Source organism: Marmota flaviventris, chromosome 1, assembly GCF_047511675.1.
Source record: "Marmota flaviventris isolate mMarFla1 chromosome 1, mMarFla1.hap1, whole genome shotgun sequence".
Lineage (NCBI taxonomy): Eukaryota > Metazoa > Chordata > Mammalia > Rodentia > Sciuridae > Marmota > Marmota flaviventris.
The window spans coordinates 28,257,675-28,274,327 of NC_092498.1; the positions used below are offsets into that span (position 1 = coordinate 28,257,675).

The 16,653-nt window shown below is 36.2% G+C and overlaps 1 protein-coding gene across 2 annotated transcripts in view; it reads left to right on the forward strand.

The window, feature by feature from the left end:
- Nucleotides 1–802: 802 nt before the first annotated feature.
- Steap4 (STEAP4 metalloreductase) overlaps nucleotides 803–16,653 on the forward strand; it is a 34,109-nt gene continuing 18,258 nt past the window's right edge. Inside the window, exons 1-3 of one of the 2 annotated variants that reach the window (XM_071612092.1) lie at nucleotides 803–893; nucleotides 7,232–7,302; nucleotides 12,820–12,876. The gene's annotated coding sequence lies outside the window, so the exon portion shown is untranslated. The remainder of the gene's footprint in view (nucleotides 894–7,231; nucleotides 7,303–12,819; nucleotides 12,877–16,653) is intronic. The other variant, XM_027956099.2, reaches the window with a different exon arrangement.

Sequence of the window (16,653 nt, forward strand, 5' to 3'; positions counted from 1 at the left end):
GTTCCACATTTTTGGATTCAAATAACTGCATATCAAAAATAATTTCGAAATTTTTTTTTCATCTGTACTGAACATAGGTATTTTTTTCTTCTTACTGGGCCTCAAACAATGCCATATAACACCTATTTACACTGCATTTACAATTGTATTAGGTAGTATAATCCAGAGATGATTTTAAATATATGGGCAAATGTGAATAGATTATAGGGACTTGAGCATTCCTAGGTTTTTATACCCATGGGAAGTCCTGGAACCAATCCCTCACTAATAGAAGGACTTCTGATCCCTCTTTCATTGTTTTGCTTCCTTCAAAAGATTTATCTGCCCGATAAATACCTCAAAACAAGAGCATCCAAACTATGATCCCAATAAAAACCCACGGTATCCAAGCAGAGAACAATGTCACCTTTTACTCTGAACTGAGACAAGACTGCAGCAGGAGAAATGCCTAGGAGCCTAGCTCAGGTGGTGTTTTCTCAGCATCTCAGAGAGACCTCTCTGGCTCCTTCATGAAAGGTGTGCTCCTCTGCCTTCCTAAGCTCAATCAGCCTGGGATTCAAAGATCCCAAGAGCTCAGGGAAAAACCCTTAAAATCCCCCGCTAGCCAGATGTAAGCGGGGACATCTGCAGCAACAACAACACAGGAAGTTCTGGTCCTTCCAGCTTCCCGGGATTTCCAGCTTAAACTCTTCCCGGAAACCTTTCTTCACGCTTTTCTTGCGAAATCTAGAAGGCCCTCCCTCCTCTCTGGCTTCTTAAACCGCGGAGAGCAGGGAGCTGCAGGAGTGAGCTAGAGGGGACGTCCCGCAAAGCTTCTCTCTCCGGGCCAGACCCGTGGCGCGCACCGCTGCAGCTCCGCTGGACCCCAGCACCGGGAGGCGCTCAACCCGCAGGTGGGTGGGTCACCTTTCCGGCTTTTGTCGTGTACCTTTCTTACACGGCCTTATCTGCCTCCTCCCACCTGAACTACTGCTTCCAGATCCCCACTCCCCAGCCTGCGCGCACTAAGGTGTATTCAAACTCCCCAGCTCGCCCCTCATCCCTCTCGGGGAAAAGTCACCCAAAGTCGCCAAGCTATCGGTTCAACCAACTTCTAACTTCCTCGAGTTTTATCGCTTATCACCCAGCGTGCAGACAAATCCGAAAGAGGAAGACAGATGTATTGGCTTCGTTTCTACTTCTTACGTCCAGATTGGTGCACATCTTTGTCACCCATCAGAAGGGACTCTTGAAGAATGTGGGTTGGCAATCAGAACTCAGATCTAAGGTCACATCTTGACCATGAGCTGAAAATTTGTCCTGAGTTTAACACCCTTTTGCATCCTTGATCGTGACTTAGACTTCCTTAAGCAGTTTAGCAATTTTTTTAAAGAGTATTATTGTTTATTATTGTATTTTACTTGTGAAAAGACAATAAAACCTTGGTTCTCTGTCCAGAGACAAGTGAAAGGTAGTTCCCCCACTTCTGCAGTGCAATTTGAGCACGTTTTTCTTTTTTCCCCCCCATATAAATATGTACTTTATTCTTTATTCGTCTATTATAATTCAATGTAATAGTGGGATTTGTTGTTACATATTTGTACATGCACACAATATAACCATATAATTTGGTCAATTTCTTCCACACTATCCCCCCCCCCCCACTTTCTCTAGTCTACTGGTCTCCCTTTATTATCATGAGAAACCCCACCTTTGCCCCCACCTACTTTTTTCTCTCTAGCTTCACATATGAGAGAAAATGTATGACCCTTAGCTTTCTGACTTTGGCTTATTTCACTTAGCATGATTTTCTCCAGTTCCATCCACTTTCCTGAAAATGACATATAATTTCATTCTTCTTTATGACTGAATAAAACTCAAATATATATTCAAATATAAATATATTTTCTTTATCCATCCATTAACAGACACCTAGGCTGGCTTAATATTTTATTTATTGTGAATTGTACTGCTATAAACATGGGTATGCAGGTGTTGCTATAGTACAACTTACTTTAATTCTTTAGAAGAGATATGGAAGAGTGGTATAACTGGGTCATATGATGGTTCCACTCCTAGTCTTTTGAGGAAACTTCATACTGATTTCCATAGCAGTTGTACTGATTTACAATCCCACCAATAATGTAAAAGTGTTCCTTTTCCTATATCCTCTCTAGCATTTATTATTTGTACTCTTGATGGCTGCCATTCTAACTGGAATGAGATGAAATCTGTAGTTGATTTTCATTTCCCTAATCGCTAAAATTTTTTAACATTTTTTCCACAGATTTGCATTTCTCCTTTTAAGGAGTGTCTATTTAGTTCATTTGCCCATTTTTTGATTGGGTTACTTGGTTTGGGGGTGGTTGTTGTTGTTGTTGTTGTTGTTTTTGTATTTTTGATAGTTTCTTGAGTTCTCTATATATTCTGTATATTAGTCCTTTATCTGAAAAGTAGCTGGCAAAAATTTTCTCCAATTCTGCATCTTTTCTCTTCACGTAGTCTGAGCACTTTCTTTAAGAGATAACTAGTGTAATGGAAAATGAGTTGTATGGAATATGCAGGTGGGGTAAGAGAATTCTATTCCTAGTTCTAACTAGAAACTCAATATCCCAGCCTCAGTTTCTGCAGGTGTAAAATGAAAGGCTGTTGGCCTCAGTGATCCACAAAGTCCAACTCTAACAAGGTGAAAAGCCATGTGACTTAAGATGCTGTAGGTTTGAAATATGATAGAAATTTAGCCAATGATATAAGTACATCTAAGTAATTTTTTTCAAAATAACACAGGTTTAGATTTTTAAGGAAACCACCCAGCTGTGGAGGGAAGAGTCTTATCCCACAGGAGCATCTTAAAGTTCTACCACATTTATCATTCAGAGAATACTCTGCTTTCAAAACCATTCTTCATAGCCTTGCTATGTGAGAATGTCCTATTCTCTATAAATGGCCATCATATAAATGTCACTCACATGAAAGAACATTTTTTTTTCTGTTACAGTAGGTGTAATTTTCTAAAATGGCACATTTATTTGAAGCAGTAACTTTTTTGAGATATGGCCTTTTGCAAGGCCCTGGGTTTTTCAGAGTGCTGTGATTTAGCACAGTCTGAGAGTCCTCCTGCATGTATTCCACCTGCATGGCAAATACTGCCAGCCCAGAAAACAAGATGAAGCCCTCTCTATTATCTGGCTTCGAGGTTGTAAAGTAAATGGTACATGTGTACAGAGAAATTGGGTCACAGCACTTTCTCCATTTGGCAACATTTATGGTTTTGCCGAAGTTCACATAGCAACTGGAGGCTCAGAAACCAACATATGCATGGCCTGACCCTGAACTTGAAATACTTCCAGATACCTGTCTTGCTTAGTCTCACTAACTATTGTTTAGAAGGAACCAAACAGATTTTTTTAAGTCTGTAAGTAAATTGAAAATCCTAGACCTTGCACTGTGTTGTGAATAACTTTAAGAAAAATAAGTTTATTTGTCATAGAATTTTAAAATTGAAGAAACCCTGAGCAATTACTTGTGTTACTTTTTCTCTTAAAGGACTACCCCTAAATCAGCCATTATTAATATCATTATTAAAGGGATATAGATTCTCCTTTCAAAGTCCAAGTAGTTGAGTCTGCAGTCACTCTCAGAAACACATCTTAGTGTTTCATGATTTCTGCCATCTAGTTCTCTTCATAATTAGTTTAAATATTTTTATCCACCTCTAATTAAAAGTCATTTTCTATGTGTGAGGCCCTGGGGTCAATCCCCAGTACTGAAAAAAAAAAAAGTCATTTCCTTGGAAATCTTAAGACAATAAACTGCTAGCAAAACAAAATAAAACAATACAATAATCCTTTAAAGCTTGAGGAATTGTTAGGGTACCTTGCAGGTAGTTTTCTCTGTGTTATCCTCTGAGGAGGAAGGTATTTGTTAAGTGTCTGCATTTATATCTACCCATAATTCCTATAAGAATCTAGAATATACTGCAGATAATGAATTTTTCTGGATTATCTTTTGGGTTCTTCAAAGTTTAGGTTTGATAATAATAAAAATAAGGCCTTGTCTCAAAGATAAGGTCTCTGGGGTTACCAGTTTGACACATCTTTACATATACAAAAAGAATGATTAATTGGTTCATTATGAAGACTTCCAGATTAGTTCTACAGGAAACACTAAATCTGCTCAAAAAATTTTCAGTGAGTTGCAGGTCATTTCTAAGATGATCTGGATTAACACTCATTATTTTGTTAGGAAGAAATTAGTCCTACAAGGAATAAAACTAAGTAAATAACTAGAGGATAATTAATGCTTAAAATAATGTATAGTAAGAAAATATACATGGCCTGTATACATAAACAATTTGTTATTCCAAAATAATTAAGGATCAAAAAGCAAAGAATAGTGGCACTATTTCAATATCATCTTTCAGAAATGCATCACTGCAAAAAGAATGCATTAGTCTACTAAATATTTCTACTCTAATTAACTAGGAAGGACATTGACATCCTAATCCAAATTCTTCTTCACAATGTTCTCAAAAAAATTATTTAGCTACGCGTGGAGAGTTTGTAAGATCTTGTACTTTGACAGTCACATGTTTCTCAAAAGTTATTTTGAGAGAGAGGCTTCTTTTAAATGTAGATGATATGATCTGTCTTAAGGTCAGGAAAAAGTTCACTTTTCATCCTAAAAGGAAGAAAAATGTGTGCAAAGAGTATTTTTCAAGTTACGAACTATTCTGAACAAAGAGAAGACTAATAGATAACTTAATAGAACTATAGAATATGCCTCTTAAAAGTGTTTTAGAAGAAAACAAACTAGTAATTGTCTTTGGCATCAGCACCCAATAGTCAAGAAAAAAAATTGCATTAAGAACAGAGCTAGAAGATTACAAGGCAGGGTGTAGTGGCACAGGACTGTCACCCTAGCACCTCTGGAGGCAGAACCAGGAAGATCTCAAATTCAAGTCAATTTAAGTAAGACCCTGTCTCAAAATTTAAAAAAAAAAAAAAATTGGGTATGGCAATGTAACTGAGTGGCAGAACACCCTGGGCTCAATCCCCAGCACCAGAAAGGGAAAAAAAAAAAAAAAAATGAACAGAGCTGGAGCTCCCAGCAGGTCTGATGGCACTGCCATTGTGGACCATGGAAATAGATTGGAAGGGATATGTAATGGTGGACACTCATAGTGCATCTTTCACCTGTGTCTAGTTTTTAACAGAGTATGGAAACTTTCAGCTTAACCTTGATTCCATGTGAAATGATAGCTGGAACAACTTTGCACAGACTTTGGTAAATGTTTTTTGTCCCGTTTCCCAGTAGATTAGTGTCCCTCCTGTGGACTCCCAGCCTCTCTGCACACTCCTCTGCTCTCCCTCTCACACAGTGCATTGCATTTGATTATGTATTGCATCTTCCTAGAGACCTCTTTGAGGACAGCGACCATCTAATTGATCATTTGATCCCTGGTACATAGCACAGGGCCTGGTACAGAAAGTCCATTCAGTAATAAATCTGTGTAGAAATCATAGAATCTTACCAAGTAGTTTGTTGATAACACTGATTTTTATTTTTGGAAGATGCTGACCATTATGGGCATAGCAGATAAGTATGGATGCTACCTGCACTGCATTAGTTAACATGTTGAAGTGTAATGGCAAAGACCAGATTTTAACTATCTGCCATTGGAGAGAGGCATGAGATTGCTTTGTATTAAACAGTGGATATAAATAGTTGAACTTACTATTTTTTAAGTAGATGAAACTGCAGGAAGTTTGCTGTTTCCTTTCACTGACCTTCATTTTAGTAACCTATTGCATTGCTATACTGGCTAAGTTTTCATAATAAACTTACAACTATAATACATTGGATTCTAATTCATTTAAAGAGTAATTCATTTAAAAGACTTATATAATATTATTAAGGCATTAAACTGAGGTCATAAAGATTAGAATATTGAATTTTTAAGGTTTTTACCTAGGTTAACTTAAGTAAAACAGTTTAGTCCTTCTTTGATACCTGAAAGCCATATGAAACCTACAGAGCATTTCAAAAGGACTAAATAATATCAATCATTCTTACACACAAACACACAAAATATTACCATATTTCTAGTTATTTCTTCCTTAATACCAAAGTACAAAGGTAATCTCTTCAGCTTATTTGATTCTATAACATGGAAAATAGGAGGAGGCTGAGGAGAAAGAAATTGGGTCAATAAATGGTTCATTGCATTTAATAATATAAGTGTGCCATCGGCATACTTTTTCCAGGTTGAGATCCTAAATTGTACTATTTTTGAGGCACATCTGGGAAAATGGAAGGTAAGTGTTTAGGGTGGTGGTACCTAAAAGACTCCCTGTTTCTATTTCCTGAGGTGAACAGATCTAAAGGAAGGCTTATAACCAAAACTACATGTGAGGTTGACAGAGGCTGGGACTTTTATAGGGTTTGGGGAAACCATATGGATTCTGTTCTCATAAAGAACTTGGGAGCATGAGGAGGAAGGCACATCCTAAGGAAAGTGATTAAGGTCTAAGGTACAGTAAGGATGAGAAAAGTGGCCTCATGCTGTCAGCCCAATTACTTTTTCATCTTTGTGGAGAGAAAGGGAGAGAGGCAGGGAAGGATCCACTGGCATATGACTAAGGAAAAAAAAAGTCCTGATTTGTAATATTTGGTGATTCTATGCTGTAAAAACTCTCACCATGGATGATTTCAAGTTCCCAGCTGGCAAGTCAGTTCCATCCTTACTACTCAAGGGAGCTGAGACTAAAAACCTAGGAATTGAGGGCTGGGGCTGTTGTTATGAGGTAAATTATGTGCTTAGCATGCAAGAAGACTTGCATTCAATCCCTAGCATCAAATTAAGTATATAAATAACCTAGGAATTACAAAGAAGAAACTGTTTCATTTAAAAATATTTATCAAGTGGCACTGCTCTCAAACTTATGCATCAAAGTATGACAGAAGGGTAGGGAGGGAGTTTCAAAAGCATTTTTCCATGGGGTAAGAAATGAGCTGAACAGCCCTGTCTAATGGGTCTCAGCGAACATTAGAAGCCCTGGACTACTGGGAGTCCTTTTTTCCAAGAGCCATATGAGAAGTGGAGGAAAATGATACACAAAAGAGGGTGCAAGAGGCTGGGGGGGTAGGGCAGGAAATATCTAAAAATGTTAAGGAGGTACTCTGGTTTTGTTTTGTTTTGTTTTGTTTTTCCGAGAGAGAGAATTGAATTTTTTTAATATTTATTTTTTAGTTTTCGGCGGACACAACATCTTTATTTGTATGTGGTGCTGAGGATCGAACCCAGCGCCACGCGCATGCCAGGTGAGCGCGCTACCACTTGAGCCACATCCCCAGCCCAAGGAGGTACTTTAAAACAGAATGGAACTCTCCCATCAGCAGGACCTATGGGGCAAGGTCAGATCCACAGCAAAATTGCTCTATCCCCAAGTTGGCAGTCATTAATATTTAGATAATTCTAGTGGCCTTAATATGAAGATTAATTTCATAAGGAAATTTTATTTGATCAAAATAACTTCTCAAATGTCTCTGACTACAGTAGACCTAGAAAAGCAACACTTTTTTTTTTTTTTAGTACTCGGTATCTAACCCGGGGGCTTTACCACTGAACTATATCCCAGCCCTTTTATGTTTTTCATTTTGAATCATAGTCACACTAAGTTGCTTAAGCCTCAAACTTGCAATCCTCCTGCCTTAGCCTCATAGTCACTAGGATTATAGGTATATACCACCACACCTGGCAGCACCCATTAATTTATACTGAATATTAAGTGTATTATTACAGATCATCAAAGTAAGCAAATTCTCATGTAATATGTAAGTCAAATAACACCAAATCAATAAGATAGAGTGGTTTATCTGGTAGCAATGACACATCAGATAAACCACTCTATGATGAAGTTGTTGGTGAACCACAGATTTGTAAATTCTTCAGGATTTAAAATGTAAGCAGAGGTCAAGGTAAATTATCCCTGACGTTGTTGTCATGTACCCTAGGCTATGATGAGCCTACATGATGAAATTCTTCACCAAGAAATCATAAAATGATCTTAATTTATCCTGACAGATGCTGCTGGGACCTAAATGTGGCAACATTGATGAGATTTTTAGTTGAACTAGAATATTGACAAAGAACTTACATTAAAAATAAATTCTTTTTCTGTAGCATTCAATTAAAATAGATAAAATGCCTACATTACCTCCCAGTCCTCATAACTCAATGGATTGTAGTGAAACATAACAGAATCACTGTAGTTATAGCACATGCTATAACTAGTTCCTAGGTAGTTATTAGCAATTAATGTAGCAGTGCATATATCCACAGAAGGTTAATGTAAAAGTTATCTTTAATTATGTTCCGTGACTTGATCAGACTGAACAAGTGATTACTATTTTCTTCTGTCATATTAGCTAGCATAAAAAAAACTGATCACCAATAAATTTGGTTGCTAAGATATAAAGTAACACTTTCTCACAAAATAATTCAGGTTATCTATTTTCCAGCAACCAACCTACAGTGATTTATTTAGATGAAGAGCTTGAAATAATATTGGTCTATGGCTATGAGTAACTTTAAGTAGTTACCAGAACTTATTCTGGAAATCACAAAATCATGATTTACCTTACCACGGTGTTGCTCTAATTCTTACTTCAACTGATGTGCTAGTAATAAGATGGGGAAATATATGAGTTGCTAAGAAGCACACACATCTGAGAAACCAGGAGTGGGGTCTGGAAATTAGTTTGAGCAAGTTTTAAATCTCTTAACGTCCTCTCCATTCTAAATAAAAGTGTGTGTGTTCTTTTATTTTTATTTTAACAAATACAAGTTTGGTGTAATTAGAATTAAGATTTCAGTTGAATAATATCACTTTCAGAATGCTTTATCTTAGTTCTGGTTGGTATTCAATTAAAATGGACACTACTTTCCAAGTTTGAAGTCCTTTTCTAGCCAACTTTGTTCTTCTGACTGGTTTATCACTCAGTGACAAAAGTCTACAAATACAAAAAAAGCATTGAGTAATCAATCTTCCATTTCACATGACAAAGTAGGAAATTGTATTAAAATGTTACTAATAGCTTTACTAATCTGGTTGCCAATTGAACTATTTTAAATGCAGTATTTCTGTACGGGTAAGTCTTCACCATCACAGCTGGTGAATACATACACACTTGCCTTCCCTTCCGTCTGGAAAAGTCCTTACCTGGAAGCCACATCTCATCCTATGGTCTCAGCTTGGTTAAAGCTGCCAAATAAAATGCATAATGCCCTGCCAAACTTGAATTTCATATTAAAAGTTTTTGTGTATGAGTGTGATCTAAATATTGCAAGCAATATACTTGCACTAAAAAAGTATTAATTATTTAGCTGAAATTAAAATTTGATTGAGCACAGTGTATTTTTATTTGCTAAATCTGACAACTCTTACAGATATTTATGCTGACCAACTCTCAAAAATAGCCTACCTCTCTCTGTCAAAACCTTTTGATTTGTCATTCTGTTCTGTATTCTTCAAAACACTTACCATCTGAAATCATCTTGTTTATTATTTATGGGTACATTGTCCAACTTTTTACAACAGAGTATATACACAGTTTTTGAAGCACACAAATCAGAATTCTGGTTTGCCACTTTTTAAAGGGTTAAAAAGATTTTCAATTGAACTCTATATTTGTATTCTTGTAACTCTATATTTGTATTCTTCACCTCTATCCTCTATCTTCAGCATATAAAATAATATGTGGTATACAGTAGGCAATCAGTAAATATTTTAAGGGATGTGTTAATGGATATATCAAATCACTTTGAAAATTATGTATAAATACCACCAAGAAGAAATTACACTTGCAAATGGAGCAACTTCTATCTACAAAGCTAAAATTAAAAATACACATTTAAATTCTCAGTTAAAACTAGACGAATTAAGTCTGTCAAAAAATCAGAAGAATTCATTGATTATGGAAACATTAATTTTTAAATAAACGGTAGTCAGTAGTCTTTTTAAACCAAAGTCTTCTGATTTCCCTACACTAAAATGTACTGCATATTCATTAAAAAAAATAGAAAAGAAAATATGTGCTCAAATGTGAATGTTTGTTTTCCCTAAAGAGCCTTGATCTCACTATATAAGGATATAATTCAATGAATAAATTGGATGGGTTCTTGTATTAGTATAAGGATTTTACATTTTTAAAATAGTTTTTGCTCTTCAATCATCCCTGGATATATTGAAACAAATGTTCCAAATCACAAGAAGGATGGCATAGCTGCAGAACTCCCTCCTGCCCATTTGCCTTATGATGAAAGTAAACATTTGATTGATAGACTTCAGTTTATTATAAATATATTGTCACATAATTGGGGGCTTTGGTAGAGGAAGTTTGAAATTCAGAAAGAATAATAAAACAGAAGGAACCAAAAAATCCTGTTTATAGGCATCAGATTAAAATAAAAAGTCTTGTAATAGCTCATACAGTCTGAAGGTGTTATTTGTATTCCAAAACTCAGTTGCCAAGCAAAATTACTACATTTGTATGCTGCAATACCTCTGTGTGTGTGTGTGTGTGTGTGTGTGTGTGTGTGTGTGTGTGTGTGTAAAGAGGGGATAATGTCTGAGGAATTTAGATATTTGAATGAACAATCACTTCAACATTTCAAAGCTGAATTCTCAAGTGGAGAGAGAGGCAGAGTGACTTTAATAATGTTTTCATGCAAATGATCAACAAGATAGTGTGCTTTAGTACATGAACTGCTATTAAGGAGCACCCTAACAGCCTAGTGCAGTGGTACACACCTGTTACCCCAGAACTTTGGAGGCTTAGACAGAAGAATCACAAGTTTAAGGCAATTTAGCAAGACCCTGTCTCAAAATAAAACATAATAAGGGATGGGGATGTAGCTCAGAGGTAGATTGCTTAGCTAGCATGCAGAAGGCCTGAGTTTCCCAGTACTGCAAAGAGAGAGAAGAAGGGAGGGAGAAAGCACCATAGCAGATTTGTGTGACTTAATCCAACTATAACTTTACAGCCCTTGTAAGAGAGCTTTTCAAGGTTTCCTAGGCAAAGCTACCTAGCTATCTACAATCTGACACCAAGTCTGGATCCCGGCACCCTTTGACTCACTCTGTTGTGAGGCCTGCATATTCAAGTACTCATTTTGCCTTTTTTTCATAAAAATATAAATTCTAGCATCTCAGTAAAATTACCTACAGGGAAAATTATAAAAGAGATGAAATGTTTCTGAAACCCATTACAACCTTGTCAGTATCCTATCTCCCTCTGTCTCTTCCTCACCCCCATCCCTCTCCAAAAAAACAAAAAAGAAAGAAACAAAGAACAAAAACAAAACAACAACAACAAAAAAATATATGCTTACCTTTTTCCATTTCCAGTGGTTCTCCATGGGTGTACTTGAGATCCCCTGAAGTTTGTTTTTTGGGGTTGGCTTTTAGATACAGATGCCTGGGCTGTACCTCAAATCAATTGATTCCAAAATTTAGGAGATTGTTCCCTAGAGTTTTAGCAGCCCCCCAGCTGATTCTAATGTATGATCAGAAAGGAGACCCACTGTAGCAGACCATTAATGCAAACCTACTAAAAAAGTTGATAAAAAGGTTCCCAGTCTTGGTTGTACATTAGAATCACAAGGGGGAGTTTAAAAAAATAAAAATAAATAAATAAATACACACAAAGACAATGCCCAGGCTCAATTCAGGGGCATCCAGACTCTCCAAGTTCTGCTTATTGGGTTTTTTGTACAAGCATTCCACCTAATTTGAATGTGAGCCATCGGTTTCTGGTGTGACCCTTCACAGAGGTATTTGCATTTTCATAAGCCTTAATGATTCTAAGAAGCTATTTCAATGACTGAAAAAAAAGAAGAGAGTTCTGGGAAAATAGACATATATCTGGGAAGATAGATGTCAGTCTGTACCCTACAAGTCTCCTCTCCTTCCACACGCTTAGTCAAATTCACTTGATGTGTGTCTGACTGAGGTTCAGGCCCTGGGAAGACACAGCTGTGATAGTAGACATGTTTTACTTGGAGGCCACAGCAGCCCCCAGTCCCTGAGTCTCTCCACAGGCCTTTTTATATGGAGACCAAACAAAGAAGGCACCAGGTTACATAAGAGAGTACAGGCCGGCAAGGAGATGTTGGTGACTTTGAGCACATACGCTGAATCAGAGTGTTTATGACCTTGACTACATACTAAAATATAGCCCACCAAAAGCGTTGGCAAGAAAGCCTAACTATCGCCAACTTGGGTCTACCCCCTTCAACAGGGTCCTTCTTTGCCTGTGACTGGATCCCAGAATGCTTTTGGTTGTTTTGTTGTTTGGTACTAGGGATTAAACCCCAGGGTGTTTACCACTGAGTTATGTCCCCAGCCCTTTTTTTTATTTTTTATTTTGAGATAGGGTTTTACTAAGTTGCCTAGGGCCTTGCTTAGTTGCTAAGGCTAGCTTTGAACCTGCTATCCTCCTGCCTCAGCCTCCCGAGTTGCTGGAATTATAGGTATGAGCCACCACCTCTGGCCCAGTATGTTACTACTCATTACTAAAAATTGTACATTATAAAAATGATAGTTTTGTCTTTAGAGTTGTTTTTTGATTATCTCCAAACCTTTTTCATATGAAACTACAGCTTTGCATTTTTAATTTGTATAGATATGTAAAATTGGGTGAGCTAAGAAAAAAGTAAGACTCCTAATGATGTGTGTGATTAAGCATGAATCTTTACATAAAGAAATTTGTCTTCATTTGAATTTTCTGTGGATTTCAAAATTAAAGGTATTCACAGACGCCAATTTTTTCTTTCAGGACTCTCTGCACCTGGGAGAAAGATTTTCTTTTCTTTCTACAAATAGTATTACTTATGTAAGTATTTATATATTTTTCTCTTCACTCTATACAATCTTTGGAGAAAACAAATGGCCCATTTCCAAGTGCAAGGCAAGAATGTCAGTGCTTTTATTTATTTATTTAATTAATTTGGGTACTGGGATTGAACCCAGGGGCATTTAACCACTGTGCCACATCCCTAGCCCTTTTTATATTTTATTTTAAGACAGGGTCTTTCTAAGTTGCTTATGGCCTCAATAAATTGCTGAGACTGGCATCAAACTTTCAATCCTCTTATCTCAGCCTCCTGAATCACTAGGATTACAGGTGTGTTCCACCAGACCCAACTTGTGAGCACCTTTTAGAAGAGCGCTGGCTGGGTTACTATCTTTCTTCTTACTGGGAGTAAGGTCTATTCTGAGGCTTGAGGGGAGCAAGAACACCAGTTGATCCCAGGTTGCTGATACACAAAGGACTTCAAACTTTAATTGTTTTAGCTTGTCCTCTAAATGAAGTCCATCAAGACTATAGTCCATCATATAACTTTAAACTTGACTATTTGTTAGATACCTGCACACTGCTGCTATGCTTTTGTATGAATTAATATCTTAACACAGTCTATATTTACATCCTAAAAAATCAACTAATTTGTATTTTATTTTTTGGAATTTTGTTTAAAATATTTTTTTTAGTTGTAGATGAATACAATATCTTTCTTTCTTTATTTTTATGTAGTGCTGAGGATCGAACCCAGTACCTCACATGTGCGAGGCTAGCACTCTACCACTGAGCTACAGCCCCAACCCCTATTTTTTGGAATATTTTTAAAGCACTGAATTTTTTCTAAGTATTTAAAATATATTTGTTCATACACACACACACACACATATATATATATATATATATATATATATATACATATATACATATATGATTGTTCTAAAAGTTAATATGGAAGGGAAAAGGAATTAGAATAGCTATAATAGTTTTGGAAAATAATAGGTTGACTCATGAAATATTAACTCTTATAATAACAGATAAATCTCAAAAATAAGTATGTTGAATGAAAGAAACCAATAAACACAACAAAGTGACATATAAAGAAAGAAAAATGATATAGTAGGACAAATCACTGTGCTGAATTTCAAGACATATAACTACAGCCATCAACACTGTGTGATATTGGCATAGGGATGGATACATAGATCAATGGAACAGAATAGAGAACCCAGAAATTGACCCACACCTATACACAAATAATTGATTTCTGACAAAGGTGAAAAAGGAATTCAATAAAACAATGACAGTATTGTCAACAAATGATAGGGGAACAGTTAGCTAATATTTATAGGCAAAAAATAAATAAATAAATCTTGACCTAAACTTTACCCTTTGTACAAAAACAAACAATGGATCATGGATTTATGTGTAAAGTTTAAGCTATTAGAAAACAATATTTAGGACCTAGTGCTTCATGATCAGTTTTTAGATATCAAAACCATAGTCCTAGACAAAAAGAGTCAATACTTGGCTATCATAACATTTTAAAGCTCTTTTTCCATGAAAGACCCTGTTAAGATGTAAGGGAAAAAAGACAAGCTATAGGCTGGGAGAATATATTTACAAATCACATTTCTTACAAAGGACTCATATCTAAAGCACATAAAGAATGGACAAAATTCAACAGTTAAAAAAGAATACAGTTTCAATTAGAAAATAGGCAAAAGACATGAAGAGCTATCTCACCAAAGAACAGGTAGCAAGAAAACACATAAAAAGATGTTCAACTATATGAGCCATTAGGAAAATGCAAATTAAAACCACAATACAATATCAAAATATCTCAAATAAAAAATATTGGCACTCTTAAATTATTAATAGGATTGTGAAATAGTGCAGCCACTCTGGAAAACAGTATGGCAGTTTGATATAAAACTCAACATACAGTTACCATAAAACCCAGCAATTGTACTACTGGACCTTTATCGTGAACAAATGGAAACTTATTTTCAGATGAAAACCTATACATCAATGTTCATAGCAGCTCTATATACAATATCCAAAACTGAAAAAAAAAACAAAATGCCCTACATTTGATGAAGAGTTAAACAGGGATAGGGGTACAGCTCAATGCTAGAGTGCATGCTTAAGAAGTACAAGGCCTTGTTCAATCTCCAGTATGCACATACACACACACACACAATGTATTTTTAAAGAGTTAAACAAACATCAGTGTATCTATACCATAGAATACTACTTGGCACTTGGTAATAATATGAAACAATTGATAAAACTTGGATTAATCCCAAGAGATTCATGCAGAGTTTTTTAAAAAATGCCAATCTCAAGAGGTTTATATGCCATGCAATTTCATTTATGCAACATTCTCAAAATGACAAAGTAATAGAAAGAGATCAATAGTTTACACAGTTTAGGATTGATAGTGAGGAGGCAAATGAGTATGACTATACAGGATGACATGAGGGAGAACTTTGCGGAGATGAAATAGTGTGTATCCTGATTACAATGGTGAGTATATAAATCTACACTTGAGATAAAATGACATATCAGTGTGCATGCCCATTGTGCCAGTGTCAAGGTCCTGTTTGGATGTCGTGCTGTAGTTGTGCAAATGTAGTCATTGGAGGAAACTGGGTAAAGAGTGGACAGAAACTTCCTATACTTTGTTCACAACCTCCTACTCTGTAATTATTTCAAATAGTTTAGTTGTTTTTCTTTTCATAAGCATTGATTTTTTAAGTATAGGTATTTAAAATATATGATTTTAAAATCCTGTTTCAACATTTCCATGCTTTTAATATACTGCAGTTCTCAAAAGTTGTAGACAGTCTGTGCCTCTCGAACCTCTGACCTCTTGGGAAGTGTGAGATGTAAAGCCCACACGCCAGACAGGCCCTAACATCTCTTGGGAGGCCCAGTTGGGAACACCCCTAAAGAATGCTCCCTCGGGTTCCCAAGGCCTGGGGAGGGATACATAGACCCAGGGAAACAATAGGCAAGACTCTTCTTGACCCACACCTGATCCCTTCATATATGCTTCTCTTTCACACCCACACAAACACACACACACACACACACTTTTCAGTGACTAATGCTTCCATGACCTTCATGGTAGGCCACTTTACCAACTTAATTGGATTCTAATCTCTAATCTATGTAAAAGGTCCTATAGGATCACATTATGTACCTTGGCTACCCCTGGGATGTTGCTAAGAGATGCCTTTATAGCAGGTAAACCATCCTAGAGATTTCGTAAAACAAGACTTAATCCTGTTGTGTGACCTGTTACGTAATTGAGTTTTATGGGGCACGCATGGGTTGAAGGAAAGAAAGGAGAACAGTATGTTATGTTTTTATTATTTTAACACATCCTTCTCTTAAGTATCCTTCCTGTTTACCACTTTTCTTATTATTTTCTGTGTTTCTTCCACCTAGGAATGTTTTCTTAAGTCTTTGAACAAGAAATCTTATTATCTACATGAATCCATTTGTTTACACATAGCTATTTCTAGTTACAACTATGTCTGGCAAGGGTGTAAAGACCTTCTTTATATAATGCTTATTATAAAATGCACCCTCAACTTAATCTCCCTTGTAGCTGGGAGTATGCATAAATTCCACTTCTATGAACTCCTATGATTAGGATATATTTTCCAATCAGAATTGAATTCCAATCAGAATTAAATTCTTCCCCCAAATTACTTTTTATTTTTTTTTACATGTTATTTATATAATCATCCCATTTTGTGGTAACACTTTTCATTTCAAAATCATTAGCATATTTTATTGTCA